Source organism: Ambystoma mexicanum, chromosome 3q (genome assembly GCF_040938575.1).
Source record: "Ambystoma mexicanum isolate Mex_15411 chromosome 3q, UKY_AmexF1_1, whole genome shotgun sequence".
Lineage (NCBI taxonomy): Eukaryota > Metazoa > Chordata > Amphibia > Caudata > Ambystomatidae > Ambystoma > Ambystoma mexicanum.
Genome location: NC_090926.1, coordinates 1042256401 through 1042282858, shown reverse-complemented (window position 1 = coordinate 1042282858; position 26458 = coordinate 1042256401).

Below are 26458 nucleotides of genomic sequence, written 5' to 3'. Positions count from 1 at the left end.
GAGTCTAGTCCACACTCATATGGAGAAAGTTCAAGCCCAACAAAAATGTACCTATGACAAGAAGGTAAAATCTAAGATCATTTTCAGTAGGACAGAAAGTTTTAGTCCTCTTACCAATCTCTGAAAATAAACTTGTTTCAAAGTGGCAGGGGCCCTATGAAGTACTAAAGCAAACAGGAACCTGAACTTATAATATAGGCCAACCCGATAGAAGGCAAAAGACCCATCTCTACTACGTAAATCTCTGGAAAGAGTGGAAAGATATCCTTCCGCTACTACCTGTGCTATATTGTCTTGTTCGGTACCTGAGGAAAAAGACAACTCTGAGCTTATTCACCAGGAACTATCTGAACATAAGCAAGAGAATTTGAACGACTATTACGGCATTCCCCGGTGTATTCTGTGAAAAAACAGGGAGAGTACATGGTACATACCACTATATCAGAACCCCAAAAGGGAAAGTGGTCCATTTGAAGCCATACAGACTCCCAGAAGCAGGAAACTAGGTAGTGATTGATGATAGAAACATGTTAAAGGCAAACATCATCAAACCCTCTTCGAGTCCATGGTCCTCCCCTGTTGTGTTGGTGACAAAACCTGATCACTCTTGGAGGTTTTGCATAGCCTTTAGCTAGGTCAACGCCATCTCTACCTTCAATGTCTAGCCTATGCAACGTATTGATGATTTAATAGATAGACTTGGAAGATGCCACATTCTTGTCAACCCTAGATTTAACCAAGAGATATTGGCAGGTCCTAGTGCATGGACCTGATAAGGAAAAGACAGTTTTCTTGACCCCAATAGGACTATACCAATTCAAAGTCCTCCCTTTTGGATTGCATGGGGGCCCAGCAATTTTCCAACGACTCATGGACAGGATAATACAGCTTTATTTCGATTTCCTTGGGGCCTATATTGACGACATAGTCCTTTAAAGTAAGACCATCTTTTCCATCCATCCACTATTATGAGAACCCTCCGAGAGGCCGGCTTAACTGCCAATACATCAAAATGTAAGCTAGCTCAGTCAGCCTTGAAATATCTAGGCTTCTTTGTAGTGAAGGGCAGTGTCCAGCCCCAATATGAAAAAGTGAAAGCCATCCTAGATGCTCCCACACCCAAGACCAAGAAAGACCTTAGGGCATTCCTAGGACTGATCAGTATTATCATAGGTTTATCCCACATTTTACAGCTAGAACAGCAAGGCTGACGGACAAGCTAAGAAACGCGGAACCACCGAAAGTTGGACTGATGAGGACGATGCCCGTTACACTAACCTGAAACAAACCTTATGCCAAAATCCAATATTAAAAGTAGTACTTCTCGAACAAATTAGATTAGAACACTCCATTGTATTCACTAGTCTTAAACACTTTCCCCGTGAAAAGAACTACTCTGTGTTGGAATTGGAAGCCCTGCTGCCAAATGGGCAATTGTCCACCTTAGGTACTACCTTCTAGGGAGAAAATTCCCACTCATCACTGACCTTTGGTATGGATAAGTCACGAAAGGGCTCTAACCCTTGAGGCATGCAATGGTTCTTAGACCTGCAACCCTTACTATTTCATTGTGGAACACCGAAAAGGTAAGGAACAGGGGAAGGTCAATTTACTTTCCCGGTTTCCCTGTGAAACAGGTGCGGCTACATCGAATAGGGGAAGCGTATGAGAGAAACCAAAGGGTGTCTCATCTACTAGTCCACGGGGATCTCTCTCTTTCAGGTCACCAGACCATGGCCATCACCTTTGAATCCAGACCCTGGGGGTGGACCAGTGTGGGAAGATCACCTGGGCCAGGGGTCTTTAGGAAGTGGGGGTGAGGCGACCAGTGGTGAGATGCAGTATTCTTCCCTTCCCCGTACCCATGAGGGCAAGTAAAGAGTGAATATTGAACTCTTGTGCCTATGAGATTGTACTCCATAGACCAAGAAACACTGGGTCAAATAACACAAGAGTGTGAGTTGAAGGGAAAGTTGAAGTGGTCCTGCTAAGGGTCTATAATGAAAGCCTTGCACATTCAAAAGTCATTGACATCAGGGGAAGGTCTGAGCCCGACTAAGGGAGACTGGAAGTGAATTGTGATAAGTTAGGGGAAGGGAACCCCTAACAAAGGTGAATAAAGCTTGGGGAAGGGAACCCCCGCAAGTGTTGTGAGTGAGAGGTCTGAGCCAGACTGAGGGAGGCCTAAGTGAACTTTTGGTTGAACTGTGAACCCTTTTGTTGAACTGTGAAAGAAGCTTTGTTAACGCTGGAAAAGTGACTTTAACTTGGAAGGCTAGACGAGCCTCGATCCACGTTTTGAACTGATTTTTTTGAGAATATGAGCCAGAGTGTGTCATTCTGTCTACAGGGACAACCTTACTCTGTGCGGTCCAAAGTGGGCAGGAGAGCTGACCCAGCCACTTTGATTCTTTGTATTTTTCCACTGATTTTCTTTGCATACCTATTTCCCTTTACACACTTTTTGTATAAGAAATAGGGCAGGCATTAGGTTTTGTAGTATAGGCCATTTTTATTTGACAGACTGAATAGGACTGTGTTTTCTTTATTATTTTATGGTAGAGAATCCTCCCATGTTAGCTAGTAGGAGTTTCCCAAAACCTGAGAATTAAATAAAGGTTTTACAAATGGTACCTTTTAAATCAGTGTCATACTTGTGATTCCATACCTCCGTTACAGAGGAAAGGAAGAGCAGCTCTGGGGCGTGAGAGAACCACTGTGGGGGGAGGAATAAGAAATAAATGGCAATACGAGGAAGAATTCAAAAAAACAATAGATGAAAGAAAGGAAGGTAAGTAATAAAGTAATAGTACACAGTAGCTTTGTACAATATTTGGAAAAAAAGGAGTGACTGCTCACTAGAGGGGGAAGAAGCGACAACGCAAGACGGAGAAGCAACGCGCAAGGGGAGAGGCAAAACAGTTTAAGGGTGATGAGCGAGAGCCCCAGGGGGAAGGCGTGAAAGCTCGAGGGAGGAGGATCAACACAAGGTGGAGAGGAGGGTCAGCGCAAGGTGGAAAGGACCGACCGTGCACAGGGGACAGGAGGGACAGTGCAAGGGGAAAGGAGGGACAGTGCAAGGGGAAAAGAGGGACAGCAAAAGGGGGAAGGAGGGATCGCACAAGGGGGAAGGAGGGACCACACAAGGGGGAAGGAGGGACAGTGCAAGAGGGGAGGAAGGAAAACTTAAGAGGGGACGGATAGAACAACAAGGGGGGAGGGAAGTCCTAGTGGGGGCGAAAGCGCAAAGGAGAGGGAGAGACCTCGGGAACGAGGGAGGGAGGAGAGACATTGCAAGGGTGGAAGCTTTCTCCAGCGCCAGATAAAGTCTGCAAATATTCATGCGTGCGGACCTAAGTAGCCTGTTTGCAAGCACTTTTGTTTCGCTGTTGATTAGAGAGATCGGTCTATATGAGCCACATCGCTCCTGGGGTTTATCCGGATTTGGGATGACAATTATACTGGCCTGGCGGAGATCGGGGATAGGATCCCTTTCTCTTTATAGTGCAAAAACTTAAATAGGTGCAGGGCCATCTTATTCCCTCCCATTTTCTTCCATATGTCAATCGGGAACCCATTGGGTCCCGGTGTCTTCCCTGACTGCAGTTGTGATATGGCCGTCACAATTTCCTTCTCTGTAATATTGTTTTCCAGGAGTGTTCTTTGTGTTTGGTCTAGACAAGGGAGTGTGATATCATTGATTGCAGTAGTGCTGATAGGTTCACTTGGGGGGTTTGTATAGGTCAGCATAATAGTCCGCAAAACTCTCAGCAATATTGCAGTCACATTGTAATACACCAAACCCCAGCCAGGTCGCCCTGTTCGCGGGGGCAGAACCAGTATCACTATCTCACCCAATGGTCTACCAATTTTTCTCTAGGCCGTGTCTCTCTGTCAGAGTCTTAGTGTGCTCCGGTTGACACTGCGTTTTCCTTTCCAGAGGAAGCCGCTCCGCGACACTGCAACACGGCGTTATACCGTTATGCGGGTGTCATTCAATGCAGTTCTTGGATAGTGTGCTATATCCTCCTGCAGCGGGCAGCTCGCATCTTCGCTGCTTCGTTGCTTACCTACTTAGTTGTGGTTCAGTTGGATTGCGTATGTCGGCATCAGTTAGGCAGCTTTTCATCCGTAGCAAGCAGTAAACAATCGCCTAATCAGATTTCAAAACTGTGATATGCCCCCAGTCACTATGCCGCAGCGGCCTGCATGTATGCTGCGTTTGTAGTACGGCAACAGGCCGTTGTCGCAGGCCACACGTTGTCGCCGACTCACCAGGCACCTTCACCAGGGGATTGTATGCCGCCCTGTCAGTCCGGTCTCTGCCTGTGTTGCAGCTTAGAAGGTGAGGTCGGTATTCCGATGCAGCCGGAATTCTCTCTGTGCCGTCTGGCGTCTCAAAATTGCTTCATTGTGTCAGGAAGAGTGCCGGGGGACTCTATTAATATACGTGTTCCATGGTGTTGCCAGTGGGTTGCAGCCCAGTGATTGTACTGCTAGGGGTGTGCATTCTTTCGGTCTACCTGCTTCTGGGGTGAGCTCTAAGCATGGCCATGGTTTGTCTTCCGACAGTGTGAGGGCTGCATTGTCACTGGCTTCCGTACTGTGTATGGGTCTGTAGCAGCAGCGTTCCGCAGCGAGCCGCGGCTGTTCTGGTGGGCAGGGCATCCTTCCCCCACAGATCTGTATATGTCACCTGCAGGTTTTTTGCTCCAGTTTGTTTGTTATGCTACTCAGTCTGTTCACTGCTCCGATTTTCACTGCGGCACGTCTCCTGTCGCAGTCAGTATTTCTCTCCGGCGCGATGAAGTCCCGGTGGCCATTTTAGCTGCAGTTGTTCGTGCTCACAGTGCTCCTCATTCAGGCTCAGATATCTTCATCACGAAGCAGATTTCGCCACCCACAGTGGGTCCGATTGTTCCCCACACCATACCGGTCCGCTAGATGCCTTCTTTGCTTTTATTCTCCACATATGCAGGATTTGATTACAGGATGTTTCTGGCAGCCACAGGAGCTCCTAAGGACTCACGTCCTCATCACTCGCTGGCTAGCCACGCCCCCTTATGCGTATTTTCAAAGTCAACTATCTGGCTTTTGGAAAAACGTAGTTGCATATATTATTTCTCCCCCGACTACCGCTTTCTGAGCATCTCATATTATATCCCATTCCGTTTCCACCACCTTGTGTATCTCAAAGTATTGTTTGGTTGTGGATTGTTTGGTCTTTATGAATGAGGTAGTTTAGTTGCCAGGGCCTCTTTCTGGCTTCAAAGGGGTTGGTCTTGCCATCACAATCTTCACTGGGATGTGATCTGAGAGAAATCTCTGCCCTATCTCAACATTGTCTATCTTTGGTATGAGGCTCGAGGATCCAAGAAACACATCACAATCCTGGAGAAGGATCTATGTACATTAGAATAGAATGTATAGTCCTTTTCTTATTTGTGGATACATCTCCACAATTAAATTGCAGAGTTTTCCCCTTAGAGGTTTTGCTAATGTCATCACATTCTGTGTATCCAAATATGTGATATGGGTGGTCTTATACAGGGATGGATCTAATATAAAGTTAAAATCCCTCCCATTATTGTGTTACCTTCCATAAACTAAACTGGTTTCGAGGGAAAGGCTTGAAAGACTTTCTTCAAACTCATTGGGGCATCTATTGAAAAAAGTGTATAAAAGTAGCCCTGGTTTCGCCCCTTTCCCATAATATAATGATCCACTGGATCCCTTCTGATGTCCACCTTGATGAATTGTGCGCTCTTATTGAGCAGTGTCACGACCCCTCTTTCCTTCCCCCATAGGAAGCAAAGAACCCCAGGGTTTAGTGCCTGGGTGAGAATCTTCTAGTGTCCTTCTCAAGGGTATAGGAGGATTTTACCGAAAAGAAATGGTCGCAATGACCAAAAGTTCTAAAAATGCTACCACCAATGGTTCGAACACCAAAAGTTCGAACCTTTGGTGGTAGCATTGTAAAAAAAAAACAGGGGCTGCGGGGGTGTCCTCCACATCGTCCTGCTCACTATACTTCATGTTATAGTGAGCAGGGGTTGCGGGGGACACCCCCGCAGCCGCCGTTTTTTTTTTTTTTTTTAAATGGAAGGCTGCAGGGGTGTCCCCTGCATCGCCCGGCTCACTATACTTTATGTATAAAGTATATACATTATACATATTATACATTTATATATTATACGTTTAAAAAAAAAAGATAAAAAAAGAAATGGACCCTGTGCTGCCGGTTCACGATCACGGAAGTGAAAGGGAACTGGTGCTGCAGGAACCCAGCGTGAAGAACAAGGTAAGTGGGTTTTGTGTGTGAGTGTGGGTGTGCTGAGGGTGTGGGTGGGGGATGTTATGGGTGTGTTGTGTGTGTGGGTGTGAGTATGTATGTGTGTTCGCCTGAGAAATGTGTGAACCTTTGGTAGTTCGCACCTTTCTCATGTGAAAGTTTTGCCCGCGGTCGTTTCAGCCGCGGCCAAATCACTTAGATTCCTTCTCAAGCTAGTGAGTTTCCTTGGAGAAAAACACCCACTGCATTTTGTTCCTCCAACCTCCTCCCTATTGATCTTCTCTTTGTTGGCGAGTTCAATCCCTGAACATTCAGGGAAGTAAATGCTAGGCCATAAACCATACCCTTAATGTATAGTCTGCTCTGATCCTGCGCCCTTTATCATGTTGAGGTCCATTTTGTACCAGGAACCCCAAATGGCATAGGAATATTGAACAACCATTGAATCGCACATAACCTGTATAAGTAACAAACAAATATCTTGCCAGTCTGCGGGTGTAATTCTGGAGAATGGGATCTCCCTGCTCTCCTCCCACCCGTAGTAATGCCACATCTAGAAATCCTCCTCCTTCTTTACATATCTTTCTTTCCAGATTAACCCACAGACTCTCCCATTTACACTCTTCCTCCCCCTGCTCCACGTGAACGGCAGAGGCAGCACTCCTGTCGGCTTCCAGGTCAGCCCCTCTTTTCTGCCATTGGTTCCTCCCATGAAGATTGGCCAGAGGATCAGGAGGGGTCCTGGAGCATGCGTACTATTGGCCATGATCTCCTTGGTTAGTGTTCCTTTCTGGTGCTGCATTTCAGATTGGCTTGAGGCTGCCTAGCACCAACGGTACATTATTCCTTTACCTTGGAGCCACTCATTCACCTTATGAAAGCCTTTTCTCTTGCGCATGGTTAATGATGACAGGTCCTGGAACAAGCATATTTGTGCATCCCTGAAGTGAATACAGGGGTCTTTATTGCTATAGCCATCAATCTCTTTTTCGTTTGGAAGAATTGGAGTCTAGTCAAGACATCTGGAATTAGATTTTTGCTCTGCTGAAATGGGCTATATATTCTATGAGTTCGGTCCAGATGCCAGTTAAACTTTCTTGAATTGCATGCATTTCTCCAGGTCTCCATCCGCGATTGTCCAAAGAACTCCTCTCAGATAAACGTTGTGACCTATTTTCTGCATGTTCCTGCCTGTCAAGGATTTATTGCATTGTTGTTTCCAGCTCGAGACTTGTGTCTCCAGTATAGAGTGCTCGTGGGTTTGATCACATATCACATCCTCTAGCCCGTTATCTCTGTGTTCCACCTTTTGTATTTGATGTCTTCACTCAGTATGGAGAAGCTCCGGAACTCTTTGTGTTTTATTCCCGCTTTAGTTTTGAAAGAAGATTGTGTATTTCCTGTTTTGTCGCTGGCACATCCAGGATTTCCAATGTGGGGGGCGCTGTGTATAGACTTGCACAGTGATTTCACCCTTTGTGGCTGTTACCTGGATGAGTGTCTTAATGTTTGTCTTTTTATTGTATATGGTCTACAGTTTCTGTCTATCAGACATAAAAAAGAAACCTTTACAATCTTTTTAAAAAACATACTAAAAGAAACAGCCAGTGATAAAAAAAGAGAAGGGATATGAGTTCTTCTCTTGAGTCAATTGGTTCAAGTGAATTGCTTTCTAACCCCTCTAAGGGAGGGGAAACAGAGTAGCATTTGTTCCTCTAAAGAAGATGTAGAGATTGAAGAAAATTCACCACTGCCGCCGTTAGCTGGATCTTGTGGCCTGCGATTATTCTGTGCCATGTGTTTTCTGATGTTAACCATTCGGTTCTCTCTACAAATCTTCCTAATTTTTTCAAACGCAGATTCCACGTTCCCTTGCATTCGATAAGCAAGTGCTTTAAAGTTTGTTTTCCTGGAGTTGCACAGTCTTTACAGTAGATTACTGTCTTTTCTGATTGTTTCCAAATGTTCAAAATTTCCCCTGTTAGAAGAATATTCATTCTTGCTCTGAGGAAGTTGTTTCTAATTTTTTCATCCGGAAATATTTGTAGGTACTTTGGTAGTGAACCTATTTTTTTATCAACTGTGAGGAAGGTATTCCTTGATCTTGTGAATCTTGTTTCTTCTATTGTTTTTATCCAGTCCAGGTTTGCCAGCTCCTGCTTTATCTTCAATGGCTTTTCCATCAGAGTTTCCATGTTTGATTCTGTCTTTGATATTACCATTTTTAGTTTTTTATCCAAGGTCTGTAATATATCAGATCTTGAATTACTGTGGTGCTCTTTGATGTCTTCATATAGAGAGCCTTTTTTGGGGTTTATAATTTCTCTATAGAAGGATGTTAGTTTCCAGTCTGCCATACAATTCAATGATTTCAATCCTAATTGAAAACGTAATTGTCCCCCTGATGTACACCATGGCAGGTTTAGGGCTTTTTTCCAGATTCTTCCTTCAATTTTGTCCCAATTAAAGTTCCATAATTTTGGTTTGACTTCTAATCTGTATTGTAGGATTGGAACTATTTTGCTCAGGTAGTATTTTACCATTGGGACAATTGAGAACTTACAGAATCTGTTCCTGATTTTGATCAATTGGGGGATTAACGCTTGTGTTTTGGAGATAGTGTCTCTCTCCACTTTGTGGCTAGCTGGACTTGCATAGATCATATATCCCAGATATTTAAGGTTTTCTACTTGGGGAATTCTTTGCCCATCCAGGGACCAGTGCTTGTATGCTATCTTCTTCCTTGGGTGTTTGAATACTAGGATTTTCGATTTTTTAGGGTTTATTGTCAGCCCGTTCTCCATGGCATATTTCCCCAGACTATCTAGTAGTCTTTGCAGACCAATGGCTGTTCTGTCCAGCAGGATGATGTCGTCCGCATAGGCAATCCAGAATATTTTCCTGCCATTTATAATCGGACTTGCCAATGCGGAGATACTGAAATGCTCTCCTATGTCTGCTAAGAAAAGATTAAAGAAGATGGGTGCCCCCAAGCAACCCTGTCTTACCCCCCTTTCCACTGGCACTGCCTCGGAGAGATGACCGAAGTTATCTAGGCGGACTCTTACACATGTACCCCTATTTAGTTCCATTACCATTGATAGCAATGACTCGGGTATTCCCTTTTTCCTGAGCTTGTGCCATAGTCTCGATCTATCGATCTGATCGAAAGCCTTGGAGAGGTCAATCCAGGCTCCATATAGGGGTGTTGCTCCTCTGTCACTTGTTGTTTCACTTAGTATGTTTAATAAGGATCCATTCTGAGCCGTTGATAGTCCTTTTCTGAAGCCAGTTTGGCATCTGGATAGCACCCCCTCTTGTTCTGTCCAAGACAAAAGCTCATTCAGTAGCAGTCTCATAAATATTTTACTATCTATGTCAAGGAGGGCGCCTTGCTTCTGTATCTCCCTGAAGAGCCTTCTCCACTGCTTGGCCAATAATTTTGGGTTTTCCCTGAGTACCTGGTACGTGAGACCATTTGGCCCTGCTGCTCTTGATGATGAGGATTTAGATATGATTTCCTCAATATCCTCCTCCTCAATTCGCAGTTCCCAACCTTTGTCTAAGGGCGGACAATTTTGTTCTTTTAATGTGTTTCGAAAAATGTTTGTTAAATATTCCACCCAGATTCCCTCTGGGTCCAGGTTGCATAATGTACTGCTGGAGCTTGATTCTAGTTTTCGTATTAGTGACCAGAAACTTCTTGATGACGAAGATGAAACTCGTTTTAGCATCTCCTCTCCCTCGTTATGATGAAGCATGAATTTGTGATTCTTTATCCATGCTTTATAGTTACGTCTAAATTGTTTTCAGTTGCTGAGAGTATTCTTCACTGTTGAGCTTTTGACTTTTCAGGTCTCTCATGGTTTTTCTCAATAATCTTTTCCTTTCTCTTGTTTCTTCATCAAAGCTATGGAGGTGCATCTGTTTGCCATTGCTTGATGGCATATTAGGAGGAATGAGTGACCATAGAGTGGACACAAATTTCTCTGGGCTACCTATCTCTTGAGCCGTCTGATCCGACATATTTAGTAGTTTTTTATTGAGGAATCTCCCTCCTTGACCATACTTTCTTAGTCTTACTTTACTTTTCATTCCTATTATTTCTTGATTGTGAACTACGTTTGTAAAACCAGAATCATACTTGATTGATAGTTCCAGTCTTGGGTGGTCGCTTCCTCCTTCATTTTTTATTTTTAACTGTGACGTCCGGGTGAATAGATTTTCACTGACAAAAATGTAGTCCAACACAGAGGCTGATTTCCCTCTTTGCCATGTCATACAGGGCTCATCACATCCTTGAGTTGCATTATTCATCATTTTCAAGTCCCAAGCTTTGGTGAATTGTAGCCAGAATTTCCCTTTGTTTGATAGGGGTTGTTTGCTGTCCTCCCCCCTACTCTTTGTGCCCTTTATGCATTCTGCGTTAAAATCCCCTACTAGCAGAATCTCTGCGTCTTGCCACTTTGTCTTAATCGTTCCCCATATTTCTGCTAGCTTATCCTGCAAGAGTTGGATTTTGATGGATGCCGGGTTCCAGTACATATTGATCAATATCAGGGCAACTTCTTCTTGATTTTGCGGGGAGTGGACTTTGCAGGCCAGGATTCCACTTTCATCTTTCCATATCTGCGTGGTGTATTTGAAAGTGCTATTTTTAATAGCAGTAATTAGACCTCCCGCCGGCCTCCCTTTTGCTTTCTAGCTTGCCGGTAAGCAAAATGTTGTAAATCCCTCTATTTCTATTGGGTTTACTAGCCAAGTTTCCTGGAAAGCCAGTATGTCCATTTTCTCCAATAGATAGTTTTTCACTTCTTTTGCCCTGAACGTGCTGGAGCCTCTTGTGTTCCAACTCACCACATTCAGCTCTTTCTGCCTAAAGGTTTTGAATTCCTAACCCCATGCTTTTCAGTACTTGCGTGAGAATGTCGGGTAGGGCCGCTAATGTTTTTTCTTGAATTGATGCTTCCTTTTCAGAAGACTTTCTCCCTTTTCCAGTTGCATCCCTGGGGACCCTACTTTCCATTTGGGTCGATTCCTTTTGTTGATCTTGTTCACTCCTCTGTGGTTTGGTTTTTGTGGGATCAGACATGTAAATGGGTAGCCCTTCATGTTCTAATTCTTTACTTGCCTTTAAAATTGCTGCAAAGGGTTTTGTTGAGCTTAGTCCTATCTCTACTAGGAACGAATTTTCCCGGTCTGGAAATTTCACATACTCTAGATCTTCTGTAGAGAATAAGTAACGGTCTCTGTTTGTTTTGATTATGTATAGTATTGCCATGCTCATTTTGGCACCATCTTTAGCCATAATTTGGGGATTGTTCTCTGTCCTCCTCCACCCTTTGTTTTGTAGGATCATTGTCTTTCGTTCTTGTTTCTTTTATTTCCAGTTCTGAGATAGTTTGAAATTTTCCATGACCCAGATTCATAACCACTTCTGTGAAGGGCTCTTGTTCCTTCAACTTGGGCGGTTCCGGTGTGGTTATTTTCTTTTTTTCGAATATCGGGGCTATTCTTATTTTAGGTCCCCCTTCATCTGTTGGCTTTTTGAGTTGTTTAATGAAGATTGGAGCAAGTTTCAATTTCTTTTTGTTAGTCTGTATCATCTCTGCCTCAATATTCTCAAATTGACTCTCAGTTTGTGAACTTGTGTTTACGCCTGTTTTTTTTTATGCGTTCGAGGATTCCTGGCCTGTGTTTTTCTTTCCTTTTTGGCTATGTATTTGGCCTTCCGAAGTGCCTTTTGATGTTTCTTGGCCTTTCTTTGGGTCCTCTTCTAGAGCTTTTTTGTCTTTTCTCAGTGGTGTTGTTTCCTCAATTTCATGTGTGTTTTCCTTTTTCTCCCTTTCCCTTTTTTGGCTATTGTTGATCTGTTTCTTCTTTTCTTGTTTTTTAGTCAGATGGGGGGATTTTCCTGATTCCTATTCTTCTTTTTTTTTTCTTGCATTCCTTCTTCTCCTAGAGTTTAGATGTTTTGCCTCAGTCCAACTTATGATTGAGTCATCTTTAGAGTCCTCTTTGCCTTCATTTAGCTTAATTCCGGTGTCTTCACCCCCGTGATCTTGTTCTTCCATCAGTTGGGCTGTCTTTAAGAGTTCCTCTATTGTTGAATCAGATAAGGGGTATCTCCCTGATCCTCCAAATGTTGAATGTCAGTCTGACTTCCTATTTCTTTTTGCGCTGGTTTGTCATTCCATTTCCACAAAGCCTTCAACATCTGATCTCTTCCAGACTCTTCTGCTTTCCCAAGATCTTTCATGATGGTTCGGAGGAGAGCCGTTTCTTTTCTATGGGTTAAGGAGACTTATTTTTATCTCTTCTATTGATGCAATTATTACTGTATTTATCACATTACTGAGACCGACCGTTGATGTTTCACATCTTGCTACTTCATTGGTTAATTCCATGACAATTCCTGTTTGAGATTGAACCTCCCCTTTCAATAGTTCGAAGACTGACACCAGAGAATTTAAGACATAATTGAGTGCGCTCAAGGTTGCCCCACTTGTGGGTGGAGTTCAGCCTAGCTTTTGTTATCTTCCTTCTTCTGAGGAATCATTGTTTTGACTCTCCATTGAGAGACTTCCTCTACTTGTCTCTAGTATTTCTCTTTCTTCATCCTTCTCAGTTTCCATCTTGCTCTCTATGTTTTCCTGTGTTGTCTGTTGTTTCTCACTTGGGTTTATCTTCCTGTCATTTTCTTCTCTCTGGTGTGTGTCATTTTCTTCTCTCTGCCGTGTTAGTTCCTTCGTTGGATATTCCACCAATTCATCCAAACTTCTACTTCTCCTTTTCTCAAAGTAGTCCTTGATTTTTTTTTTATGTTTCTAGTAGTGACTGTATACTCCAGCCCTTTTTTCCAGTGATTCCTACATTCTGCTTGATTTCCGTTATCAGTTCTCCCTTCATCTGATCTTGAGTAGGGGGTATGAATTTGTGTCTCCACTGAATGTTGATTAGGCATTGTTGGTTCTTGCTCTCTCCTATCACAAGGTGACCCTACCATGGTGGCATGTGCCACTGGCTCCAGGTAGGAGCCATCCCCCTCTGGTACTTTTGTAGCATCTGAAAGCACTGTGCTCTTTAGTTTCATTTTAGGAGCTGGTGTTGCCGACGGATTTGTTTGTTTAAATGTCGGATTGTTGTTTTCCAGTTCTTTCTCTTTATTTTCTTTTTGTTTATCTTTTTGCTTTCTTCTGACAAATTTGGGTGGAATAGGGCTATTTACTTCCCAAGTTTCCTGATTGCCGTTCCTCCCCAAGGGATATGTTGTTTAAACTTTCCCAGTCTGATTTTGGGCTTGATTTCCCTTCCACTTTTTTTGCTGTATTTACTTCTCCCGAAATGCTTTGATTTCTAATGTTTGTTTTTGGAAATGGACAAAGAGGAGGGGTAAATGACGTAGGGATGCAGGGACCTCTGCATATAGGATTCAGTAGCACAGGGCTTACCGTGCAGTAGTGATGTCTTTCGGTGAATCCTGACTCTAGATGGTTTTTGATGGCGTTCTCCCTCTCTGCTGCCTCTCCCGACCGCCGATTACAGCTATGCAGGATAGACGTGTAGTTCCCTAAATTGGAGCCCCAGTCATAACAAAGGTGGCGCTCCCCGCGCCAAAGTCGCCAAACAGCAAAACAGCTTCACACCAGCCCTTCTCTGGGTGAGTGTCTTAATGTCCCCAGACAGGGATGTTTTCCCCTTGGAAGTTTGCTTACCAGTGCCGGTCGTTGGGTGCTGGGACAAATCCATTATGCTGTATTCATTAGTCTGTTTTACCCTGTGCAATGAGGGCACGTTCCAGACTTGTTTCCTTCTTTATGTACAATTGCACTCTGCAGGCGCTGCTCACTTGCTCTCCATTCTGTGGCCTCAGCCCCCAAGGTTTTTCACTCGCATGTTGGGCCCTCTGTCCCTTCCCCTGGTCCTCTCCACTTCTACTCCCAGGCACGGAGCAGAGACCGTCCCAGCCACTGTTTCCCATCCTCCATTCAATCTACACCGGGTAAGAGAGGCCCAGCTGCTCCCACTCCTCCAGTTCCCGTCTAGGCGTGGGCCTGGTGCTCCTCAGCCAGGGCAGAGTGGCATCACCCAGCCCACTACACCCCTCCAGCTCCAGGGTCGCCAACGCACAACCGCTCCACTGCATGGACCACAGCTGTCTAGGAGACGTCCACCTAAGCAGTCTGCTGTATCACCACGCACTCTACAGTCCTGTGCCATCAGCCCCATAGTCCACAGACGGCTCAACTTACACTTGGTGCACTAAGGTGGAAAGCGGACGCGTACTGTAGCAATCAGGCCTGATCTATGGGGCTCTGCAGGCCCCCTTCTTCCTCCATGAGATTTCCGAGATCTTCTGCTGCTTGTCATCCACCATCTTGTCCATAAGGCCCCACACACTTTTTCCAATTATTCATCGCGAAATGATGGCCCCAACCATTCCCCACTCTCTTAGGTTCTTATGCAGGAGATTCCCCCATTGTTAGCTCCCTGGACCCTTGTCTCTGCTTTCCTCACTCTGTACGTTCCCCTTGTAAAGCGCTGCATTGCTTCCTGAAGCTAGATCCGTGCTCAATAAATACACTAACAATAAATATTAAGGTAATGGGTTTTATACAGTGCCCAGTTGCTTTTTGCAAGGCCCCTTGGTGTTCTAGCAGATCTGAAAAATCTGTCCAAAAGGGAGCCTTCTTTGTCTGTGATTCTAATATGCATTGGCCAGGACTGTGATATGCAAGTAGGTTGCAGAGGTCAACTGGTAGCATTTTGATGTTTGGTGTCGGTAGGTAGAGGATTCAATTGCTGTGTGTGAGTCTCTTGGCTAAGTTGACATGCATAGAGTGAATGTAGATGTTTAGAATGTTTGCATGGGTAGACGTCCTATTTGGCAACTTGGAGCATCCATCCAGTGAGCAAGTGGTAGAGTGTCTGCTGGGTGCCTCTTTTGTGACCTCTTGGTGGCAGGGCCCTTCAGTTGAAGTAATTGTTGTGTCCTGGGGCACCCTAGAGAGGGCTGCTCTTTTTCCAGTGTACAGAATGCAGCGAATGGTCCTGAAAATGAGTTGCAAAATAGGGGAAGAGAGAAGACATAGCAGCAGGCTGACATGTGACTAGGTAAATAGTGGACAAACATGGTTCCGGGGGAGAGCTCATCATAGGGATGCCAGCGGCATGGCACTATGGGCTCAGCCTTGTTTGGGTCCCAACTAGAGGCTCAACATCGATGAGGTCAGGGTGCAATTTGTATGACTGAATTTCACAGATTACAGTGGAACATTTGGAAGCCAGCATGGCATGAATTTGATTGGGGCATCTAGGAGCACAGTGACTAATATTTGAACTGTGTGGTGCTGAGTTCTTGCACTGGTTCTGGTAGGGGATACCCAACTTCTTAAAAATAATTCCCATCAGAGATTGACTCGCTGTTTTCCTAGGTAAAGATAGAGGGTCTTGCCATGTTCTAGTTTACTTATTTTGTGTTTGGATACCTGTTACTTTCCTAAGCACAGGCCATGGGCCACAAGCCATCACGGTTAGGACTGGCACTCTTAAGATGGCAACTTTAGTTACTTTGTGCAATCAACAGGCCAACTTTCAGAATCGGTCACATGTATGTGATTAAAGATGCTGAGTGTTACATGAGGTGGCAGGATGTCAAAATGTGACATTTTACAGGTTGTGTTGCTATCCCAAATGCACCAAAAAGCTTTATTTTTAGAATATTTGAATGTACAATTTAATTTGTTTGGAAATTACAGTCCCTCCTGCTCCAACTCTGTCCTGTATATCTCTTCCAGGCTCTCAGTCGCAGTTTTTCTTTGCTTTATTCCAAATACATTGACTTATGTAAAATGTGCCATCAAAGTCTTTGTTTGTCGTCTAATGGCTTCATTCTTTAATCTGGACTAAGCTGTAACTTTGAATTGTTAAAATCACTTTTTACTATAATTAGATAGGATTGATTATTATATATATTTTAGTCATGTTGGGTCACTATATTTCTTTATGATTTTTCATTATATTGGTTTTGATATTTGAATGATTTTTTTGGTTGAGTAAATTGTTATACTGGTTATGGCATCTGTTATCACAAAAAGTTCTAAATAAAAATAATTGGAAAAATATTACTAATTTGTACAAAGGCCAACCAGCATGTTGTTGGTAGGTAGAAGTGGGGAGGATCTGGACAGGTTGTATAAAGTATCAGTAGCAAAGTTGCAGACTTTATCTAGAGGAAGGAGTAGAGAGGAAGGCCAGTGAACAGAGTTGAGAAGTAGTCTAGTTTGCTGACCATAAGAGTGGAGATTAGAGATTTTGTAGAGTGATTAGTAAGAAAAGGACACATTTTACTAATGTTGAAGAGGTTAATATGAGCTCTAGTGGTAGTTATGAATAGTTGCAGTCATAGGTCGCTATCAAAGAGGACCCAAAGATTGCACACCTTAGGTGAAGGAGCAAGCAAGTCAGGCAGGTAGGAGATGGGAGAGTAGCAATGGCATTAGAAGCTGGAAGAAAGATGACTTCAGGTTTTGAAGAGTTCACCATGAGGCAGCAGAGTCAGTGACGAATTGTAGTGGGACAGTTTGTAATCTGTTCCAAGACGGCTTTGATGAAGGAGAAACATATTTCAGTCATCAGCAAAAGGTGATAGTGAAAGCCAAAGGATGTGAGAAGACTTCCTAGGGCTGAGGTATAGAGTAGAGGTCCAAGGACTGATCCTTGGGGGAACAGCAACAGGGAGATGGTGAGGTCAGAATTTTGTGAATTCCATGAGATTTTAAAGGATCGACCTTCCAGGTAGAAGGCATTCCAGGCAAGATCAGATTTGCAAAACCCAAGGTCCTGGAGAGTGAGGAGGAGAGGGATGGCCGACAGTGTCAACAGTGCCAGAAAGGTAAAAAAGGATGCATATAAAAGAGTTTGGAGTGGGAGCCTTGGAGAGAAAGTTGAAGACATGCAGGGTGAGTCTTTACTATTGAAGCGGATATCTTAGGGCATTATCCTCAAGGTAGTTTGAGATCAGACCAAAGGCCACCCGCTGGGTGATAGCTTGCCGGGACGTTTGGGTCAGTAGAATGCTTTATCAATAGCAATATGACAGTTGCAAATCTGAAGGAGACAGTGAAGAGGGAGGGGCAAGGAAAGGGAAAGAGAGAGATTAAAGAGCTCAGTGAGATAAGGGCAAGTGATTCAGACTACATCTTTGACCATTGGCTAGCAAATGTTTTGATGGGAGCACAAGGTGGGTTGGCACTGTGAAGGATGGGTGCTAATTCAATAGGAGAGGTAGGGGGGAACTAGTTGAGCATGGAAGAGGTAGGGGAGAGGGTGGTGAACAGGAGGGTTGGGGAGGGAGAGTTGAGAGGGCTGTGAGTGCTTTGCACGGGTCATCTGTCTGCTTATCGGAAGCCCCTTTTCCAGCGCGAGCGACCAGTGTGCACCGTTGTGGTGAGGTATGCAGAGTCCAAATAGATGGGCACATGACAACCCTTTGATGCTCGAAATGCTTCTATGAGTGCTGTGAGCTCTGCTGCTTGTGCTGAGTTGTACATGGGGAGTCTTTTCATTACTAGTTTTTCATACTCCCCCCGTTTCTAAGCGCACTACTGCTGCAACAGTATGTTTATGTCCTGTGTCTTGGTCGATTGTGGCTGACCCCTCAACAAAGAGCACTTCACCCTCTCCTAGTGGACTACCCTTGGCTTTGGGGATGTCATCCTCCTCGCCCTGATTGATGGCGCAGTCGTGTTGTTGGAAATCTTCCCCTGTACGCTCACGCCAGAAGGAATACAAACCGCTAGGGAAAAAAGGCTAAGAGATTTCTTGCAAGGATAACAAGTTTTAATTGTACAAAAAGTAAAGGTGCAAGCAAAAGACTCTGCTGCTTGAGGACGTTCTGCCAGAGTCTGCATGAACAACATATTATAAGGGTACACAGCATCATCTGTGACATCATTGTATATGGTTGAAACTTGCACAGCTTGTTGGTGAGACCCTATGCATGAGCCTGCTCCATAGAGGATGCCAGGCTATGATTAGCTCCAGTCTCATCCGCTTGTCTCCACTCATGTGGGGTCAGCTGGGCTTGTCTCTCCAGGGACTGACGGTCAGGCTTTCCACATTTTGCTGCTTCAGATTTACTATTGTAACACTTTTACATCATTATGGCATGCACCGGGGAAACTTGGGGACCAGCACAGGGGGAGGAACACGGTCATGCTGACCCACACATTCTCTGCTTGGTTCATATCGCACTCTACACACCCAAGGCTTCGAACATCGTTTTGAGCTATGATTTATTCCTCCCTGTACCTCGTACTACAAAGGGTGTATTTGTGGGATAAGTTGAAATGGTTGTGTTTGTTTAGATCTTTTATGGCCATTGGTATTATTGTGTGTGGTCAGAGGTCGCCCACTATCGTGGAATGCAGGGGTGTTGGACTGGGTCAGTGGTGGGTGCCATTACTCCTGGTGGGCTGGGTGGGGGTTGGAGGTCTGCTGTTGGTCTGGCTGTGATGAACGTGTGCCTCGAGGCGCCTGGCGCTGTCTCATGGCCTTGCAGAGTGCATTCCTCTCTGGGATATTAAGTAATTGCAACCGTTAAGGAACAAAGGGAAGTTTCAATGAGAATTAGCAGTTCGGGTTCATCTGCCCTCAGCGTTTGGGCCTGTTCAGGTTTCTCCGCCAGGCCGATGTTTACTGCCCAGTCATGTAGGATTGAATGCGTCTACCATAACTATAAAATGGTGTTTCTTTATATGCGCGTACTAAGTCTATGCATCTATAATTCCTGCAATATTGTATACGTGCTGGATTCCTTAGCACGTCCCTCTCCCACTGGTACATCGCACGTCTATCTCACCTCACTCTTAAGGCTCATTTCCTTCCCAACAATACTACAGAGCTTGGCTGCAGGAGTGCGCCGGGCTTATTATTGTTGCCGGAGTTGAACGACTGAACTTTGTGCTGGCTTCTAGCACTGCTGCGATTCTTTGTATGTGCCTTGCTGAAGTGGTGAATTATTTCTGCATCCTGGACTTGTTTCTTTGTTACACCCGGCCCATACAAAAACTACAGGGTAGCGTGGAGTACTGCTGTTGATGCTGCGGCAGGCGTGCAACATCTCTTCTGTGGGGCAAGTGTTCCGTTCACTCATTTGTGGATGCCCATGTATGAATTGAGGCACCGTGCCAACCGTGCTAAATAATTTTTGGATGCCCAGGCGGCACTACAAATGGCAAATGAATTTCCCCATCCCACCTGTCCAAGGGAGTGTTGAGTCTGGAGGATACTTTGGGTAGGGAGGCTCCTCAAGCTTTAGCTAACAAAAATAAAACGGTGGTAAAGATTACCTCCCATTTTAATACCGTACAGAAAGATAATATGGCAACTGACTAGCTACATGTTGTCCCAAGTAGTTGTAATCTCGCCGTAATTTCATCCCTGCCGATATTAGTTGCAGAGGTGTATATTCCGGATTCCCCAATTGAAGCACAGGTGGAGCGGGATGACTTGGCACTCGGGAGGATAGGCTAGGGGCAACGCCCTCGCCTTGGAAGCAAGACGATGTGGAGCAACACAGGTTCGATACCCGAGTCCGCGCTAAGAAACCTCTGGATATTAAGCGCGTTATAAATAACCAATTAGAATTAGTCTGACTTTCTCTGAAGCCTCTACTCAAGATTTTGACACATCATACATAGCTACTCCAGGTCCTGTCCCTCCCAGGAGACTCTCTACTATGTTGAGACACTTAGACCACATGATTCCTGATGGACGGGACCCAGTGTTAAAGGAGATAAGCCAGATTTGATGTGCTTTGGTTTTTTAATAACAAAGTATTAAGACTGAAACTAAACTACACTTGACTCTCTTGGATTCCATATTATTTAAACTGGATAACTCAGAGGTGTACTCGAAACTGGAGTGTTTTATTCCAATCCCCTCAATCCTGTGATATGAAGAAGGTGCAGTTTAATACTGCTAAGGATTGTATAGATCAAGTCAGTAACAGGCCCTCCCATGCGGAGTGGGGTATGAATGGGATCTTGATTGGACAGTCTGCCATGGTTAATTTAGTGATACCTACGTTTGAAACTCCAGGATGTCTTGTTGCTAATGTGTTGCGGCAGGAGGGCTTGGATGGTACCCTGCCAATTGGGTTGTGGCGCCGATAGCAGTGGCTCCGGTTATACTGGAGAAGGCTTCTATCATGGGGATTGAGGAAAATGAGAGTTAAGTTGGTGAACAGGCGAAGTTTCACAAAGGGCCCACCCATGCAGGAAAGGAAATCCAAAAAGAAGAAAGCTACGAAGATCAAAAGGAACTCCTCAAGGAAGTTCCTTAGATCATTGAATACTTGTTACACCTTGGATTCCGACATATAGGAGGTGTCTGGCCCTAATGAATTGGGCCACAGTGAGGAGGCAGCTGCAGATGATGTGGCTCATTTCTATAATTAGGTGGTGCTAATTGCTTCCGAGTCCCGGTTTCTGAGGTGGCGTAAAGTCCTTGTTAACTCGTATATGCAAACAGACTGTGATTCTTCCTCGTTGGGCTCAAAACTCTTCAGCAAACAATAAGGTTTTGTCTAATGCTTGTACTGTGGGTCTAGTGGTTGCTCTGGTAAAGGCACTATGAATAAGGGCACTTGGCTGAATGGTTTAATCCCCACTCAATCGTTTGTTCCTATCCAGAGTTGATAAATTGTCTTGTGAATGAGAACAAGAAATGTGCCTTCAAAAGTAACTGACGTGTGTATATAGTGTATTGAAGGGAACAGACGGTTTGGGTATGCCACCACTGGAAAAGCAGGGAAGATTTCATAAAGGGCCCATGGGGGCTCAGGGAATAGGTAGTGGTGTAGGCTTCAAAGCCCCTCTCCATGGCAATTTAACAAACTAGTGGTGAAGAGTTTACTTCCTGAAAATAAATACATTGTGTTTCATAGGTCTACTATTTTGGCACTTATGGCTGAAGTACCCAATCTTTGAGCGATTTCCACCAAACATATTGATATGGTGGACTTTATTGATCCCTTTCAACCGGATTCTGCTGTCCTGGATATCGGCTCCAAGAATGTGTATGAGACCATTCTAAAGGAATCTCTACCTCTCAGGTAGTTGGGCTATGACATCTAACCTTATGTCCTATTGTCTAGCATATGAGGAACTTCCAATAATGGTCCCTTGGTTGTAAGTGAGTTAAAAAACATTGTTATATCCATAAAGAGTGGAGCCCTAGCATCAAGGGATGTGCATTTGTGGCATTGAAGGCCCTCTCACTGTGGAGATCATTTTGACTGGTCCTGGTTAGCAGGAGCCCTACAATGTAAGGAGAAGGTGATAACAGAGCCACCTCCTTTTCCCCTTGAGTTGTGAGGAAACTTTAAGCCTGGTATCCTGGAATTCCTGTGGGAACTCATCTTTTTAACAACCACACAGTTGGATCGGCTTTACTGACTGCCCTGTTCTTGACAGTTATTCCTCTGCCTTTCAGCCTGCTAATAAAGGCTCTTTGGGTCGGCCGGCGGGGAATCTTGTGATTTTTCTTAAATCTTGTTGTGGGATGGAGTCGTCAAGTGTTTAAATGTTTCTAGGGGGGCCTTGGCTGTTCAAGTTAACGTACAGACTTTGAGGGGGCCTAAGAGCTTATTGGTGGTTAATATATACAAGCATCCTAGCGTTTGCGACCTTGTCCAATGCTGTGAGGAGTCCGAAATGGAAGTCTAACACAAAGTTGCCATTCTTTTTGTTAAATACTTTTATTAACACAAGAAAGGTTGGGAAAATACCTCTCTGACCCTCATCTAAGAAGAATTTCCCTGCCTTAAACCAAAACTAAGGATCTGTCTGTGTCAGGATATCAAAATCAAAACTGTCCTTGTGTTCACACATTATATCCTAAAGGTAGGCCAATGGGCTTCTATCATGGATTGAGATTACCCTGTAGATCTATAGCTAGAACCACTTAGAGAAACAGAAGGCCTGTGGGAGGACCAAGATATGGCTTGGGACATACCCCACTTTGATGAACACCCGTCCCCATCCCCTCCAAAAAAGAGTGCACCAACTAGCAGTAGAGTCAGCCTGTTTATTACAGTTTAAACCTGAGGGCATGCAATGGATGATTACCCATAGACTGCCCTACAAATGTAACAATCAGTGGATGTAATGGGACCTCTCACATAGACTTTTGTTTTGGGCAATGACTGGGCAAAAGTTCATGATTTTGAGGTGTGTGAGAGACCAGAAAGTGACTACTACCCACTAATAATTGGTGTTTTAGGAAAAAGGCATCTATAGATAAAGCACTTGGCCCTAGTATGACCCAGCCGATTGATATAGCAGGCCATGCTCGTAAATCGGTCAAATGGGCAAATAGTATTGAACAGGAAACTAAACCAGCCATATACAACCCCATTCCTGACAACTTGGAAGTCATATGTGGAAATGGGTGAATGGAGTATAAAATGCGTGAATTTGGGAACAGTAATTCAAATCTGATCCCTCAAATCTCACTGTCCCCACCCCCCGCCAGAATAAAGAGCAAAGTACTTATCAAAACCAGCTGCAACAACCTCTAAATAGGTGCTAACCAAGCTATAATTAGTAAACTCCAAGTCATTCAAAACAATGCGCTACGAGTAGTACTAAACATTCCTAGGCGAGAGCATATCTCTGACACTAGAATCACATGCAAATGGCTTACCATCCAACAAAAAATGGAACTAAAAACTCTCAGCCTCACATACAAAGCCCTCAACCACTTAGATCCCCCCCACCTTACCAATAAATTCACCTGGAAGCAGTCCATCAGAACTACTAGATCCTCCAACACCCTATGTCTCATGGTGCCCAGATTTATCTCTAAAAGAGCCGGAGGCTCTAGCTTCACTGTCCTCACCTCCCAACGTTGGAACTCCTTGCCACTAAACATTGTCAGCCAATTCCTTCCAGTCCTTCAGGAAACTTGCCATTGGGTGGCTATTGGCACAAAGTCAATTAGTATGTTAGACACAGCTACTATCTGTATATACTGTACATGTATCATTTATGTCTTTAATGAATGTCTTCATTGCCACTGCCTGTACTCTGTATATAACCCTTGCTAAAAAGTATCACTGTTAATTACCATGTATTGTGCTTTGTAACCTGTACCAGCGCCCATTTACTCCCGGGTCCGGAGCGCTATATAAATAAAATAAACAAACAAACAAAGCTGGTATGAAGAAGCATGCACAATGGCTCAAAAGAAAATCATAATCTGTGCTAGATCAGAGCCACAGGTGGGCAAAGCTATGCTGCGCCACTTAACGATTAGAAGAACCTAACTGCATCGAAAAAAAAAGAGTGGAGTGCCATTCACAAAATACTAGAAGATGGGGGCAATATTTTGTTCTGATTGCTGACAGTGAGCTGAAGGGGGACCAGCCTTTGCAGTGCTGCATTACTCCTGACGTTTGGTGGTCCTACTTCTCCAGTTTGTATAGATGCTTGGACTTTGAAGCACCGTTGGTACATAATTGGGGGAAGGAAAGAGTAACCTGTATGACAGATCTAGCAAGCAGCTATACCAAATAAAGGTTGTGAAAAAGTCTGGAAAGTAGGCACACCCGGTGAAGTTAATTAACTGTTTGTATAATAAAACCCTGGACCAAGAGAATACCAGGTGAAGTTGAATGTCTGTCCTAGCAAGAGAGTAGGCCACATACAGTCAAGTATTTGTGCAACAAACTGTTTCTACAATAAAAGTCCTGGCAGGAGAGTATACCAGGTGAAGTTTAATGTTTAATTAATGAAGTCCTGAATCACGTGTATAACAGAACTTTGGCTGATAGAACAGTTGCACTACCACCTCTGCAAAATGAAGGGATTGAGGTTATAAAAGAAGCTAAGTCTTGTTTGAAGGTCATGCAAGAATGGCGCTGGCTTGCACTCTCCTTGCGGGAATCCATAGAACAACTAAAATCGGTACCACAACCCCTTTAGCATAAAGAACCATCTTCAACCTGTCTCATGGAACACAAGGGGTTATAAACATCTTTTGCTTGAGACAGAAGAATGTGCAAAACTCAGCAAATTCGATTTTGTGTTGCTACAAGAAACCTGGGTCACCTCTAGTTTATATATAGATGGTTTGAATACAATATGCCTACCCGCAAATAAAATGGTAGAGAGAGACCGAGTGGTGGCCTGGTGTTTGCATATAGAATCGATGAAAGTATCAACCTTGTAGACAGCGCCCTTGTGAGGGATTGTTCTATACAAGCTAGTTTTCAATTGTCAACCAATGTTGGAATTGCTCATATTCTGATGTTCAATGTGTATTGGAATACATGTGATGAGAATGTGTGTTCCTTACAGGAGTTCCTTTTGTGCCTAAATGAAGAGATTGGTAATTGGCTCGATATCCATCCACAAGGATTTATATTACTTGCGGGAGATCTGAATGCAGAATGTTCTCTTACAAAGGACGATCTGTATTTGGGGCGTGCTCTTCCACCTAGCATTCATAACAAAACATCCAGAGGTTGCCAATGGTTGGATTTTGGTAGGAGCTGGGGTTTGGAGCCGATTTACAACATGGCACCTACATGGGCTGCTCGTGGCTCATATTCTATAATAGACTACATATTTGCAAGTACTCATGACATTCTATTGAAAAAACCTCGAAGTCTTAAATGATAGCAATAGTGATCATGCAATGTTGAGTATAGAACTCCCATGGGGCATGGCCCGTAAGGAAAGTATGTCTTTTCCAATACAGATTGAGGCATACAATGGTGGGAAGCGAGTAAAATGGAATCGTGGTAAATTGGAACAAGCCAACTATATTGTAACAGGATTTTGTATACTCAAATTATGAGAAAAAGCTTGTTTGGTATTCTGTTGACGTATTTGGTGACTACATAAAAAATGTGTTAGATCGCAGTAAAGTACTTACAAGTGGTAGTATAGAAATAAATCATGTGCACACACATACGTATGCCCAGGTTATAAAAAATGCGAAAGTAAACCAAAGAAAGTTTATTCGCAGTATAAAGAAACTGGACATGGGGGACCTGGAGTGGAGTCTGAAAATTAAACAATTTAAACAAACCTATAAAAACTGGATTAAGAGCATCAGAGGAGTACTTGCTCAAAATGATGGGGAGGCACTGATTGAAGCTATGCGTGGGAATAACAATAGCTGTTTTTGGTCTCTAATAAATAAAGATCAGTGTCCACAACACCAACTCCAAATGAACCCTATTTTGACTCTGGGGTATGGTCCACATATTTTAGTTCCCTTTATAGTTACCCAGAAGTGCAATGGTCCCATGAAGAGTATACAGATGTTGTATGGTATTTGGATACATCTGTATTGAATATCAAAAGGTTAATAAACAAAATCTAAACCCATCTCCACACCAGGTCCCAATCATCTGTCATTTGCCAATTTAAAAAACAACATTGATTTGTGGTCTAAACTTCTGCATTTATTTTTTGTGGACATTTGCAAAAAAAAGATAATACCAAATTATTGGAAAATATCATATGTATTGTTCAAGAAGGGCAATCGCCTTTGTCCCATCATACTAATGTACATTGAATCGAACATTTTTGCGGCAATTGTACTTGAAAAACTCACCACATGGATGGATGACAACAGTGTATTAGATTACAGGCAGACAGATTTCTGTAAAGCTATCGGGACTGATGCTGTTGGCCTTTTGGTGGCACAATTAATGAGCGTAGTCAAACAAAAATCATTGAAAAATCTGTATATTGTATCCATTGATTTAACATCTGCATTTGATCTTGTAGATAGACCAACATTGTGGAAAACCTTGTCCTTTTTGGGCATTGATAGGGCTTTGCTTGATGTTATTATTCATCTGTATACAGAAACAGCAATTAGAGTGAGGCTTAACAATAAAGGTTTCTTGTCTAATATTATACCAACTGGCATTGGGCTCAAACAAGGGTGAAGACTGGCGGCTACACTCTTTAACCTTTATGTTTCGAACGCAGGCAAGGCACTAAATACAAGCGGTCTTATTGGACCAAAGATTGGAGGCATAACCATTAGATGGGTTGCCTATGTTGATGATTTTTTATTAATGGACTGCACAAAAATAGGCCTCCAAAGATTAGTCAATGACTTTGGTTCTTTCATAGAAGA